The 15,146-nt window shown below is 39.6% G+C and overlaps 2 long non-coding RNA genes across 2 annotated transcripts in view; one reads left to right on the top strand and one right to left on the bottom strand.

The window, feature by feature from the left end:
- LOC137528638 (uncharacterized) overlaps positions 1-2,734 on the bottom strand; it is a 39,863-nt gene extending 37,129 nt beyond the window's left edge. The window contains exon 1 of the long non-coding RNA XR_011023446.1: positions 2,552-2,734. This is a non-coding gene — a long non-coding RNA (uncharacterized lncRNA). The remainder of the gene's footprint in view (positions 1-2,551) is intronic.
- LOC137528640 (uncharacterized) lies at positions 2,734-14,090 on the top strand. Its single transcript, XR_011023447.1, has 2 exons — positions 2,734-2,850; positions 13,818-14,090. It is a non-coding gene; the product is annotated as an uncharacterized lncRNA (long non-coding RNA).
- The last annotated feature ends 1,056 nt before the right edge of the window (positions 14,091-15,146 follow it).

Genomic DNA, 15,146 nt, shown 5'->3' on the forward strand with positions numbered 1-15,146 from the left:
TCTCATGAGGCTACACTTTTTTCTAGTGTTTTCAAACTTCCTAAAATCTTCCAAGACCTGGGTATAGAAACTCTCTATACATACGTCCCCCAATGTGTTGTGGGGTAAAAAGCTGATTAACTTTTAAGGTGTGTATGTATATATCGTTCCAAGTTTAATTCTGTTTCATCGATATAATATCCCTCTGTTTGATCAGTATTGACAACAATTGGATTAAGGTTTCCATCTTTATTGTTTGTAAGATTCTGTAATTTCTTACAAGCGAAGTATCTTTTCAACGTTAATTTTCTTGTGAAATAATTTAAGTCTGCGAACAATTTCGAAAAGATCAGCTGTTTTTGAGGGAGTTTATGTGTTGACAGGTTGAAGATAGAATTCATTCCTTCTTTGTCAGTTTTACTCTCCTTGGCAGTCTCGATTGATCTAATTCCAAGTTTTTTTTTTCTTCTTGCCCCCTCTGCAGTTCCTCTTCCTTGTTCTGAACCTCCCATAGGTACCGTATCCAGGTTTATTGGGGACCTTTTGGGCATTTGTGCCTGGTGGAATATTGGGTTCCGAATTTGGGGTCTCAGTGTTCGTGTTCCCTCTAGAATAGTGGGAAGCTCTAAAAAAAAGCTAGAAGAGGTGCATCCTGTTGTGTTGTATTCTGATCCACTGCTTTGTTCCTGTGTAGGTAAAAAGAATTCTTTAATATGTTTGTTCCTTGGTCCCCTGGGTCCTTGATTCTGTTGTGCTGATGTAGTACATTCGGAAAGTAGGGGAGGAATACACATCAGATTTTTGCTGTTGTTGATAGAGGTTTGGTGTTGATCCGGTCCTTGTGTCTTGATCCTTTTGGTCCCACTTTTGGAGGAGTAATGTTTCTCCGGTGATTCATCCTGACTGCTATATAGACTTATGCTGGGCATACACGGCACTTTCTTTCCTTATCAATCGAGTCGCTGATGGGCTCGATTGATAATATCTGACAGGTCCGATGACCTGCCGGATAGATTCCCCGCTCAATCCCCGCTGGAGAACAATGGTGGGGAATCGAGCAGTTGATAAGGAGCGCCGGCGGGGAGGAGCGCGAATCGATCCGCGCGTACGCGTGGACGAGCGGGAATGACAGTATGTTTGTTTAGGCTGAAGTTCCCCTTTAAATCATGTATCCATCTGGTCTCTTTACGTATCATATGTGTAGTGATGTCACCTCCATGTGGGGATGGATAAATCTTTTCCAAACCACAGACTTTCCAGCCAGAGGCTTGGCCACCATGTTTCTGTTAAGCATTTAATGCTTGCCTCCTCATGGCCTCTCTGTGCCAATCTTTCATAGAGAAATGTTTCTGTATACATTTCCTTAACTCAGTTTTGGCTTAAACAATGTATTTTATACCACAAGAGCATTCCATCATGCATATGACTCCAGAGTTAATGAAGTGTTGTACATGGTACTCTTTTCTTCATTCTGAATCCCACACAGATTTAGTGGGTTTCGTGGATTAATAGATATTGCATGTCCCACAAGTGAAGCATTTCAAGTTTCCTACAGATGATCTACTAAAGTGAATTCTATTCACCAATGGTGGGGGCCATTCTAGGCAATAATTTAGGTCTCTGAGCTATGTATTGTTTTAGAATTGGATCGTTGGTAAGTATGCCCTAAGCCGTTTCCAATTACAGATTATTTCTGACTAACTATGGTTGTATTTAGTAACTAGACAGAGCAGAGGTTGATTTCAAGTTTTCCGCTGTCTCAAAAGGAGATCTCTATCAGCATTTTTAGGTTTCCTTTGGACCTTTTTAATCACATGATTGGGTTAGCATGAAAAAAACTACTTAAATATGGCAGGTATAATAGCCCATGAGACTAATAGACCAAACAAAAGAGAATAAATAATAAGAAAAAACGTATGAAGAACACACATGCACCATGTCAACATTGAATAATGTACAAGCACAAGGGAAAGGGTTGACTCTTGGGTGCATATGGGATTAGAAAATTACTTTATTTTAACAGTAATATAATACTATCTGTATAAATAGTATACATACAACATACAGGCAAAAATAGCTGGTCAAAAAAAGTGAAAAGGGGCTGCAGTCTCCAAATCCAACAAAAAAACTGGATAACCCATATATTGTTTGAACACTTGAAAAAGACAAAAAATCCTACTCCAAAAAAATTGTGTATCTCAAATTGCAGGCGAACACTGAGAACAGGTAATACAACTCCAGCAAGTTCAAAGGCTAATAAATTCTCCTGAGGTCAAGACAAATAAGACTCAATATACAGGGAGTCCACCGCCGATTCCCACTCACAGAATCTCCTGCGTGATAGACCAGAAGCCAGTATAAAGTTAATTCAATGCATAAAGTTGAAGCCAGCAGCAGAGCTGTAGAGCCACAATATCTGATGTTCAGCATAGCATAGTTGTTAGTGAGCAGCCATCGTTTATGGGTTAAGAGGTTGATTTCTAGTTTTCCGTTGTCTCAAAAGGAGCTCTCTATCAGCGTTTCTAGGTCTCGTTTGGACCTTCTTAATCATATGATTGGGATAGCCTTTTACCTCAAACCTTCTCTGTAAAGCATCTGCTTCCTTTTCAAAGTCCTCTTCCCCTGAACAATTTCTTTAGATTTTTAGAAATTGGCCTACCAGTATACCATCTCGAAGTGGGCGTGTATAGAATGAGTCATCTTATATAATAAAACCCCTGTGTCTCTGCATCCTGTCCCTGTGTGTATGTGTGTCCCTGCTTCCAGACTTCACAGTTTTCTGTCTGTGAACATCATTGCATTGTGGGAAATAACAGCTTTTTCAAACTGCCAAGCAAGCAACCTCTCCCTGTGTGCATATACTGCAGAAAAGTAAGTTTAAACCTCGCTCTACAAAAGTGGGAACAATTTTTTTGATGGTAAATAAACTGGTCATAACAACCTTTTATTTACTCCCCAAGAAACAAACATACTGTGTTTTAATGGGAGAAAAATGTGCACCTGCCATCACTAATATTTCTTGGATGGTGGGAGGGTTGCCTGGGGCCAACTCCTTGAACAGTACCGCCCCCACATTTTGGTGTACCATTTTGTAGATGAATACTGATTTTATGGGATGGCCCAGAAAGTATGGCACAGGAATTTTTCACATCTCTGGGACATAATGATCTAAATATAGTCTTGATCTCAACCATCTCAAACACCTCTGTGAATTTTCTTGACCTACATCTCTCATTTACAGAGATGAGACAAATTGCCATCACATTGTATTGAAAAACCATGGCAGTCAACAGTTTGCTCCATTTTTTTTGAGTTTTTCCATACTAAACAACATATAATTAGGCTACACATTCCAAGAGGACTAAATTGTTGTGTACTAAAATTAGGAAAGGGGACAACCTGGTTCGCATTTATACCCCTTTTAATAATGACCTGAGGGGAATTTTGACCAAACACTGGCCAATCCTACATACGGATCCAACTCTGGCTGAATTTATTACCAACCCTGATCGATCTCCATTGTAGGAGCCTTTTTCAGAGAAAAAGACACAAAGTACAAACAAAAGGAAGCTTCCCCTGTGGTGGCTGCAATGTGTGTACATATATGCGCCCCACAAACACAATTGTCAGTCCAAAAACTAATAAAACCTTTTGCATTAATGAATTTATTAATTGTCAGATAAAAGGAGTTGTCTATCTCATGAAATTCCCATGTGGTCTGTTTTGTGTAGGTTAGACAAAAAAAAAACTAAAAAAAACCTAAAATCAAGGATACAGAAACACTTTTCGACAATCCGTATGGCATCAAGAGATTTGGAAGAGGCTACGACCCTTACATCCGTAACAGATCATGCCCTAAGAAAACATGGAGGTTCAGTAAGAGGTTGGACAGTAAGTGGTCTTAAACATATATTTCCATCTCTTAGAGACGGTGACATAACACAGCAGCTACTGAAAAACGAAACTCGGTGGATCTACGATCTGGGATCACTTTATCCAGTAGGCCTCAACAAGGATTTTTAATTTGTGAGTTTTCTGCACTGAGTTCATTATCATTATCTTCTTCTGTATTGGTATGGACTTCCTCCAAGGTGAATGGAGGTTTACACCCCTGGTGTGTAGTGCTGTGTAATACATTTCACCATCTCCTTTTTCATATTCATCTTTGTTCCACTTTATTCCCTGCATGTGGCTATAGTCACCATGAATGTATATTTTCTCTTGGACTCTCCTTGCAGTTCTATTCTAGGTATTTGCCCTTCTTAAAGAGGCGTTTTGTGAGTAGACCCTCTGATTAATACCCCTATCCCCATTTTGCTTTTTGATCTTATAATGCTTTCTATGGGTCCCTTGATTTTGTTTCATGTTTTTACATCTATTGCTTATACAAAGCTTCTGTGCTGTTCTATCATATTACATGTCATTATATGGTGGACCACTAGATGGCTCTGTTATTACACAAGTTTACCAGCATTACTACTTTTGTATTACCATCAGATCATTCAGTATTTATAAAAAGTTATATGTACTTTTACTGTATGATTTTTTCAGTGTTTTTATATATTCTTATTTCCATTGGGAGATAAATTTACTATTCCCACTTTGATTCTATTCTTATGCTATACCTCATATTTTTTCCTTTCCTCTGTCCCCTCTCCTTGGCTTACTCACAGACCGGGTGGATGCTGGGGATGCGAGATTAGTAAGTATATATCAGTAGAGATGGCCCAAACTGTTCTCAGGGAACAGGCCATGGGGAATGACCTCGGGATCATTTCCGCATTCGTAATGTTATGCATTACTGTGCAGATGCTTTCCCGGTGGCCGTGCGTCCTTGATTGCAGGCGTGCAGCCAGGAGTGCTCTGCGTGATGTCATGGGCATGCGCAGAGCACTCCCGGGGGAAAGGCACCCAATCAAGGACTCGCGGCCACCAGGAAAGCGTCTACACAGTAATGTGTAATATGTTGAATGCGGAATCACCCCGAGGTCATTTCCCATGGCCTGTTCGCTGCAAACAATTCAGTAAACAGTTTGCCACATAACTATCTATCAGTATTCCAGTGCGCAACTGCACACAACATTTTTTAGATAGTTACCGCCCCCTCCCCTCTGTCTGTATGTATACGGGCATCATAAGAAATGACATCAGCCCGGAAGAATCGCAATGTCATAGGTGGCTCACTGTCTCTCTCACCCCCCTTCACTCGGTAAGGCTTGTTTGCCCGCTCAGCCTTCATTCTCCTCTCTCCTTTTCTTCACATTGTTCATGGCGGTCTGGCTTCGCAATTTCCTCTCACTTTCCTTGGCTGTTATACAGCGTATATCAGCATTCTCATCTGGGTCCATTTCTACTCACCCAGTCCTTTATGTCTCTCATCTTACTCACACTTTTTTATTAACTGTTGCACACTTCACACGCGTTTGGTTTCCATGTAATACACTCTACAGTAGTATATATTGCACCTACTTATCTCCATTGCTGTTTTTGGGGAGTCTCTTATTATTTTCCAGATGTGACTATTATGCCCTTGTATTTTTAGATATAGACACGTTTTTTTGGAGGGATACGCCAAGCTTTTTTTCTATATAAAATATGCTTTAGATTTACATTGTTACCTATGTGCATTCTTTGAGCCTACTGTTGTGGTTGGATGATAGAGTTTTTATACACACTAATTGGAAATATTAATATTATGTCAGCATATTCCACCTGTTATTTGGTTTGCAACTGTTTTTATTGTTATCCTTGACTTTTTGGTATTGAATAAAGATAGAATCTTTTTAAACGTATCTGAGGGGTGTGGTGCTTTTCAGATCTACTTTTCCTTTGTGGCTACTTGCATTGTTTGTGATCTGTTCTGCACACTTGGCTATTTACTATATGGCTGGTGTTTGGTGCTGACCCTATTTTTGTGTGTTGTAAAGATTGTAAGACATTGCTGGGAGTTCCAGATTGACGGTTTTTTGCTTGGTTTTCGTCTATAATATATTTAGCCTTTCCTATTCCCCTTATGTCTCCATCGATAAGCTTGATTCCGGGCATGGTCCTCTCTGTCTCTATCCAATTTCTTCTTCTTTTTTCCATCCACAATAGTTTGTTCTCTCTTATTCCAATCCCGTCTGAACTGTTCTAAAAAGGCTGAATTTATTGTATTTAGTCAAATGTGTCAATCGGTGTCTGTAATTTAGCAATTCCTTTCTTTAGTTTATGCATATGTTTTTTATCATGTGCTATTAACATATCTTTTATAATTGTGGAACATTTCTTCAGACCTGTTTCCCAATCCTCTTTCTCCTAGGCATCTACCTCCCAGGAGGGAAAGATTTGTGCACATAGACCCTGAGGGTATATCTCCTCTTTTTTATAGCTCTCTAGGCTATGGGTGTTCCACCATGTTTTTAAATAACTTATGTGTGCATCCTTATTTACAAAGCATAATTTCCTAAATTCTTCCGGACCCATATTAGTGGTTTTCAGACTTACGTCCAAAAATCCTCTGAAATCTACTATTGCAACCACTTTCAAGTCTATCTAGGAACTCCATAATATTAGTACAGCAATATCACAATCACAAAGCCAAATATAAGATTTTCAAGACCCTTGGCCACTCTCATAAAAAATTCTCAATACAGGTATATGCGTGCTTTCATCTGGAAAGAAAAAGAACCAATAAAGTTTAAAAAGCTACTAAATAAAGAAACAAGAACCAGAGAGCACAGCCAAATTACATCCAAAAACAATCTATGTACAAGTGTTTGTATCTAGAGCAAAGCAAATCATACACATTTAGGAGAAAATAGATCTTACAATGCACCAAATGCACGAACATGTAAATATATCATTTTTATTTTTGATCATTTCCATTAAAATAAACAAGACAAGGAACCCACAATAGGGAAACCAAAACAGGGGGATACAATAACCATTAAAACCAAAGGGACGAGTACAGGTGGCCGAGAAGAATACGTATGTGGCTGGAGCCTAACAATATACATAGGGAAGTATCAATATGCGTGCGTAATTAGTAAATCAACAACGTAGACAATGGGAAGCGCATAAAAACAAAAGTATAAGGTGCTTAGTGCAATTAGTCTATAGTATGTATACAAAATCATCACCAATCCAGACCACGATACACAATAATTCAATACATATACAGTTAATGAAATAATATAGTACTTACATTGTATCTCTTGTGACACCATATTGAACTAACTGTGTTGGCTCAGCCAAAAGGATACTGTCAAAGCTGTATATCACAAGTGTTACTTATATAGAGAATGTTAAACAGAAAATGGTGTATCTGCTACACTTATTCATACTGTCATTGATTTGTTATTTGAAGAAAATGCTATAATGTTGCTGTAAGCTTATGATGCATATTTTCTTCAATAAACATTTAAAATGAAAAAAATAAATAAATACATGAAAAAATATATACACAGTTGCTAGGAGAGTGTGGATGTCTCCCTTCCAAAACAACATATAAAACAATAAAAAAATTCAAACTTTTGAGCTATTGCAAATAATGTGCAAAGTATTAATTCGTTGCAAAGAAATTTAATAAAAGACATACAAAAACATTTTATATATATATATATATATATATATATATATATATATATATATATATATATATATATATATATATATATATATATATATATAAAATCGGATGTATGTATGTGTGTGTGTGTGTGTGTGTGTGTGTGTGTATGTATGTGTGTGTGTGTGTATGTGCCGCGAACACGCGAAAACGGCTTGACCGATTTGAACGAAACTTGGTATACAGATCCCTTACTACCTGGGATGATATGTTCTGGGGGTCTCGCGGCCCCCCTGCACACCTGGGCGGAGCTACAAACAGCAAATCAGATTCCACCCATTCAAGTCAATGGAAAAAATGTAAAAGGCTGCCATTCTCACAGTAATCAAGCCAGAGTCCCCACACTTGGCACAGTTGGTCACTTGGTGACCGAGGTTACAAATCCAGGAAAAGTGGGCGGAGCATAAAACAGCCAATCAAATTTCAGCCGTTCATTTTAAATGGGAAAATGTAAACTGCAGCCATTCTTAGACTGTTAATCGCAGGGTTTTCAAACTTGGCACACTTGGTCACTGGGTGAATGTGATTTAGATTCAAGAAAATGGGTGGAGCCTACAACAGCCAATCAAAATTCACCTGTTGATTTTCAAGGGGAATATTTAAACTGCTGCTATGCTTACACTTTTAATGGTAGAGGCTTCAAACTTGCTACAGTCGGTCATTGGGTGACTGGGGTCCACATTCACTAAAGGGGCGGGGCCACATACAGCCAATCAGATTTCCTTGGTGGATAAACTGCTTCCATTCACACATGTTTGATGCCAGGAACCTGAAAGCTCACAAACTTGGTCATTGAGTGACTGTGCGTCAAGGTTACAAAAAGTGGGCGGAGCCAAAACAACTTTTACTGGAAAAATATAAACTGCAGCCATTCTTACACCGTTAATGGCAGGGTTCTCAAACTTTGCACAGTTGGTCATTGGGTGACAGATTAAGATTTTGGAAGGTGGGTGGAGCCTACAACAGCCAATCAAAATTCACCTTTTGATTTTCAAAGGGAATATTTCATCTGCTACCATTCTCTTATACTGGTAAAAGCAGATGCCTCAAACCTGGTACAGGTGGTCACTGGGTGACTAGGGTCCAAATTCAGGAAGGGGGCGGAGCCACAAACAGCCAGATGTGTTTATTTTTCAATGGGAATATACAAAGTATTGATACCAAGGACCCCAAAGCTGATGAACTTTATAATCGAGTGACTGTATGTCAAGGTTAGAAAAAGTGGGCGGTGCCAACAACTTCATTTTTTACATTGCAGGGTTCCCAAACTTTACACAGTTGGCCACTGGGTGACTGGGATGAATATTCAGAAATGTGGGTGGAGCCTACAACCGCCAATCAAAATGTACCTATTGATTTTCAAGGGGAATATTCACATTGCTACCATTCTTTCACTGTTAGTGGCAGAGGCCTCAAACCTGATACAGTCAGTCATTAGGTGACTGGGGTCCAAATTCACTAAAGGGGTGGAGCCACAAACAGCCAATCAGATTTGTTAGATTGATTTCAGCCATTCTGTTATTGGCAGGGTTCTCAAACGTGACACAGTTGGCCACTGGGTGACTGGGACTAATATTCAGAAAAGTGGGTGGAGCCTACAGCAGCCAACCAAAATTCACCTTTTGATTTTCAAGGGGAATATTTACATTGCTGCCATTCATGCACTCTTAATGGCAGAGGCCTAACATCTGCTACAGTCAGTCACTGGGAGACTGGGGTTTAAATTCTGAAGGGAGCGGGCCAAAATCAGCCAATCAGATTTGTTTAATTTCGATGGTAAAATGCAACTTATTGATGCCAAAGACCCCAAAGCTCATAAACTTGGTCATTAAGTGACTGTATGTCAAGATTAGAAATAGTGGGCAAAAACAACTAACTTTTTACATGGGGAAATGTAAACTGCAGCTTTCCTCACTGAGGCGCTACACCTGCTATTGCTGGAATTCAGTTTTGTCCCCACGTTTATTGCCTGATGAAGCGGGCTCGGCCTGCGCAACGCGTTACACTTTTGGGGTACTATATAATAAATGTGATTGCTACTTTTCAGACAGTCTTTCGTGTTTGCTTTATGGAGGTAAGTCCACCACTTCCTCCTAGCAAATTTTAAAAATGTTATCCACTTTTATTCTGCTGCCGCCTCTGTTCTCCTACTGCAGCTTTTCTTACACTGTTAATGGCAGGGTTCTCAAACTTCACACAGTTGGTCACTGGGTGACTAGGATTAATATTCGGAAAAGTAGGTGGCACCTACAAGAGCCAATCAAAATTCACCTATTGATTTTCAAGGGGAATATTGAAACTGCAGCCATTCTCACACTGTTAATAGCAGAGGCCTCAAACCTGCTACAGTCGGTCGTTAAGTGTTTGGGGTTCAAATTCAGTAAAGGGGCGGAGCCAAAAACAGCCAGATTTCTTTGCTGGATAAACTGCTTCCATTAGCACAATTTTGATGCCAAGAACCCAAAAGCTCACAAACTTGGTCATTGAGTAGTAAATATTCAGAAAAGTGGGTGGAGCCTAAAATGCCAATCAAAAATCACATGTCACTTTTCAAGGAGAATATTAAAATTGCTGCCATTCTTTCACTGTTAATGGCACAAGCCTCAAACCTGGTACAGTCGGTCATTGGGTCACTGAGGTTCAAATTCAGAAAAGGAGACAGAGCCACAAACAGTGAATCAGATTTGTTTCATTTCATGGGAAAATACAAATGATTGATGCCAAGGACCCCAAAACTCACAAACTTGGGCATTGATTAGTGACTTTGTGTCCAGGTTACAAAAGGTGGGCGGAACCAAAAACAAATTTCACTGGGAAAGTGTAAACCGCAGCCCTTCTTACACTGTTTATTTCAGGGTTCCCAATCTTTGCCCAGATGGTCACTGAGTGACTGAGATTAATATTCAGGGAAGTGGGTGGAGCCTATAATGGCCAATCAAAATTCACCTGTTGATTTTCAAGTGGAATACTTAAATTGCTGCCATTTTTACATTGTTAATAGCAGATGCCTCAAACCTGCTACAGTTGGTCATTGGGTGACTGGGGTTCAAATGCTGGAAGGGGTGGAGCCACAAACAGCCTATCTGATTTGTTTAATTTCTATGGGAATATACAAATTATTGATGCCAAGGACCCCAAAGCTCACAAACTTGGTCATTGAGTGTTTGTGTGTTAGGGTTAGAAACTGGGCGGAGCCAACACCAGTCAGATACATACCCGGGAAATGCCGGTTCATCAGTGGGTGGAGACATATACAAATTTCACTGGGAACATGCAAACTGCAGCCATTCTGTTAATGGCAGGGTTTTTAAACTTTGCACAGTTGGTCACTGGGTAAATGGGATTAATATTCAGAAAAGTGGGTGGAGCCTACAAAAGTGAATCAAACTTCACATGTTGCTTTTCAAGGAGAATATTAAAATTGCTGCCATTCTTGAACTGTTAATGGCACAAGCCTCAAACCTGGTACAGTCGGTCATTGGGTCACTGAGGTTCAAATTCAGAAAAAGGGACAGAGCCACAAACAGTGAATCAGATTTGTTTCATTTCATGGGAAAATACAAATTATTGATGCCAAGGACCCCAAAACTTACAAACTTGGGCATTGATTAGTGTCTTTGTGTCCGGGGTTACAAAAAGTGAGCAGAGCCAAAAACAAATTTCACTGGGAAAGTGTAAACTGCAGCCCTTCTCAGGGCCCGTTTCCACTATTGCGAATCTGCATGCATTTCCTGCATGCAGATTTGCACAGCCAATACAAATGTATGGGCCTGTTTCCACTTGTCAGTTTTCCTGAGCGTTTTTCTGTGCAGGATTTTTCTGCACGGCAGAGCCCTCAGAATTCGCCTGCGTGTGGAATGCATGTGAATCGCCGTTAATGTATTTAATAGGGAAATCGCCTGCGGCTTTGGTATGCAAATTTTCATGCAAATTCGCATGGAAATCAATGGAAAAGCACACCGGCACTGCCATGGTTAAATTCGCATACAGCATCATCCATGCGAATTTTCATACAAATTCGCACGAAAATTCGCAAACAACCGCATGCGAAATTCGCATCCGCATGCGAATTTTTACCGCGGCGATTCGCACCGCACAAGTGGAAACGGGCCCTTACACTGTTTATGTCAGGGTTCCCAATCTTTGCCCAGATGGTCACTGAGTGACTGAGATTAATATTCAGGGAAGTGGGTGGAGCCTATAATGGCCAATCAAAATTCACCTGTTGATTTTCAAGTGGAATATTTAAATTGCTGCCATTTTTACACTGTTAATAGCAGATGCCTCAAACCTGCTACAGTTGGTCATTGGGTGACTGGGGTTCAAATGCTGGAGAGGGGTGGAGCCACAAACAGCCAATCAGATTTGTTTCATTTCAATGCAGATTATTGATACCAAAGACCGCAAAGCTCACAAACTTGGTCAGTGAGTAATTGTGTGTTAGGGTTAGAAAAAGTAGGCGGAGCCAACACCAGCCAAATACATAACCGGGCAATGCCGGGCAATCAGCTAGTATATATATATATATATATATATATATATATATATATATATATATATATATATATATATATATATATATATATATATAGTACTATTGGGGCTCTTGGTGTTCCCTGTTTTTACCAATATACATATATCTACATTATACATACAGTTATGTGCACATAAACGCTCCCAGTCAGGTGATGCCCTGGAAGAATCTAAATACTACACAAAGTGGTAAGCCCAAACCGCCATATTACCGCTCTAGCTTCCAGGGCTTGAAACACCTAGAGTTACAGACTACCCAGCAAGCTCATAGTGGTCCAGAACAGATAGACTGTGCTGCTGCAGCAGTGCTGTGCGCACTTCCGCGCGTGCTCCCGCCGCCTGCCGTTAGCCCCGAGATCAATGAATGGAAATATAGTTTCCATTCTTTGATCTATTTCCCCGGCAGAAAAACCCCGGTCTTTCTGCATATAAAAAGTTTCCCCTCCTCCTAATGCTTTCTGGAAGTGAGAGCATTTGCTTCCAGGATTTTTTAACTGTGGCCATCTTGTGGTCAAATAGTAAAACTACACCCACATACATTTTTTTATTAAATAAATACATTATATTACATTTAAAATTAACTATTTACCTCCCACACGGAAAATTTAATAATAATAATAAAAAACAATAAAAAACACAACATAAATAGTTACCTAATGGTCTTAACTTTTTGAATATGCATGTCAAGAGAGTATATTACAATAATTTTTAAAGCTATATGCTTGTAAATAGTGATGGACGCAAATAAAAAAAAAAACACTTTTATTTCCAAATAAAATGTTGGCGCCATAAATTGTGATAGGGACATAATTAAAATGGTGTAATAACTGGGACAAATTGGTAAATAAAATACATGGGTTTTAATTACGGTAGCATGTATTAATTTCAAACTATAATGGCCAAAAAATGAGAAATAATGATTTTTTTAGCCATTTATTTCTTAATCTTCCTGTTAAAATGGATTTAGGATAAAATAATTTTTAGCAAAATGTACCACCCAAAGAAAGCCTAAATGGTGGCATAAAAAACAAGATATAGATCAATTAAGTGTGATAAGTAGTGATAAAGTTATTGGCAAATGAATGGGAGGTGAAAGTTGCTCAGATGCATACGGTGAAACAACACTGTAGGCTGAAGTGGTTAAGAAGGCCAACTTTTGTTTTGCCAAAGGTAATTATCCATTTTTTGTATAAAAGATGAAGCAGGCACACCATCGGGTTCTCGGTGCTAGGTGATGCAACCATAGGCAATGTTGCTACGTTAAAGGGAAGGTTCAAGAAAAATAGAAAAATGAGTTTCACTTACCTGGGGCTTCTGCCAGCCCCATGCAGCCATCCTGTGCCCTCGTAGTCACTCACTGTTGCTCCAGTCCCCCGCTGGCAGCTTGCCGACCTCGGAGGTCGGCAGGATGCATTGCATACATTTTTACGCATTCCCGCTAATGTAGGAATATTAACACATACGTTTTTACGCGTTACTGGTTCAATGCGTAAATTCTTACGCATTGAACCAGTAATGCGTAAAAATGTATGTAAATCCACAAAGTTCACCAGTACACCAGTTGTCATTAGATGCAACACACTTTTAATGTGCCATGAACCACAATGAGTACCGACAATTGTTTTGGAGGCCTCACAGGGTCCCCATTTCTCAAGGCTGTGGCATATGATAACTATTTTTTTTTGTTTTGCTTTAGGTGGACCTCAAGCAAATGTATTCAATGCCATGGAGCATCAGCAAAAACAAATACAATTCTGGAACGCATAAACAGGAAAATTAAACTTTGAAATGCCAGTATACTTCTCCCTCTGTATAAATCACTGGTGAAGTTACATCTCGAGTGCGGGATCCAGTTCTGGGTACCACATAGGAAGGACATGCCACTACAGTTGCAATCAAAAGTATGTGATCTCTTTGGAATGATATGGATTTCTACAAAAACTGTTAATAAAAAGTGATCTGATCTTCATCTAAGTCTCAACAATAGACAATAACAGTCTGCTTAAAGGACAACTATCAAAAGTTAACTACAATTCTAAATGCCACATATATTTCCAGTAATTACCAGCAAATAGCTATACAAGGACTTTTTTCATCTTTTCATTTGTGTGAAGAAAAAATGACAGAGAAGAGTCACTGTGGGCATGACTATGGAGGACTGTGCCCAGGACATCCAGCATACAGAGACAGACCTCACTAGCAGTGAAACTGTGATTGAAATTAGTTCAGAATGATAGAAAGAAGAAATATCGCTTCAAATAATATGTGTCTAACTCATCACCTGCAGCTCTGTAGTGTTCCTGAGTCTGCTCACGGAGTCTAAAGTAAACAGTGTTTACAGCCAGGAACAGCCCATTCTGGATTGGGGGGTTGTAAACATCCAAGTCTTAAAGGAATAAATGAAATACTCCTCTTTAAAAGCTGTTCTAAAGTTGCAAAAATCTCTCACCTATTATCATATAATCTGTGATAAAGCAGTGTGTGTGAACAGTGCATAAACAAACAGTAAATCATTCCCACATGGTATGGCTCTAGCCTTGACGCTGACTCAATTGTTACAAGCTGTAATTTTTTCACAGAAGCTGTGCTGAGAGACCTGAGAAAAGCTTGCTAGTGATGCTGGCTAAAAGCTCTATAGGTATGTGGGGTTTACAGGAGAACTGTTTCTTTGATAGGGGGTCAGGTGGCGTGGAGTCCCTTCACAAGGGGAGTGGAGATCCCTTGCCCTATGAAAAAGGGGAGACCAGGAGCCCAATGGTGCAGCATCATCAGGTACAAAATATTGCAGAATATTGTGGGTAGCAGATACTTACAAAGATGGGTTGCAGTCCTGCAACCAACGTATGCGAATGCGTAAATAAACTGTTATTGCTCGGTGTCCCAAATCCTTCTGGAGCTGGAAGGTCGCTCTCCTCCTTGGGTCCTCTCTATTAGTCGACCAGATCGACAAGTAGGTGTAAAGTAAACAGGATTAAGGCTATTTGGGGAGGCACCCAATGTATATGATAGGTGAGACTTACTGTAT

The sequence above is a fragment of the Hyperolius riggenbachi genome, chromosome 8, assembly GCF_040937935.1.
Source record: "Hyperolius riggenbachi isolate aHypRig1 chromosome 8, aHypRig1.pri, whole genome shotgun sequence".
NCBI lineage: Eukaryota > Metazoa > Chordata > Amphibia > Anura > Hyperoliidae > Hyperolius > Hyperolius riggenbachi.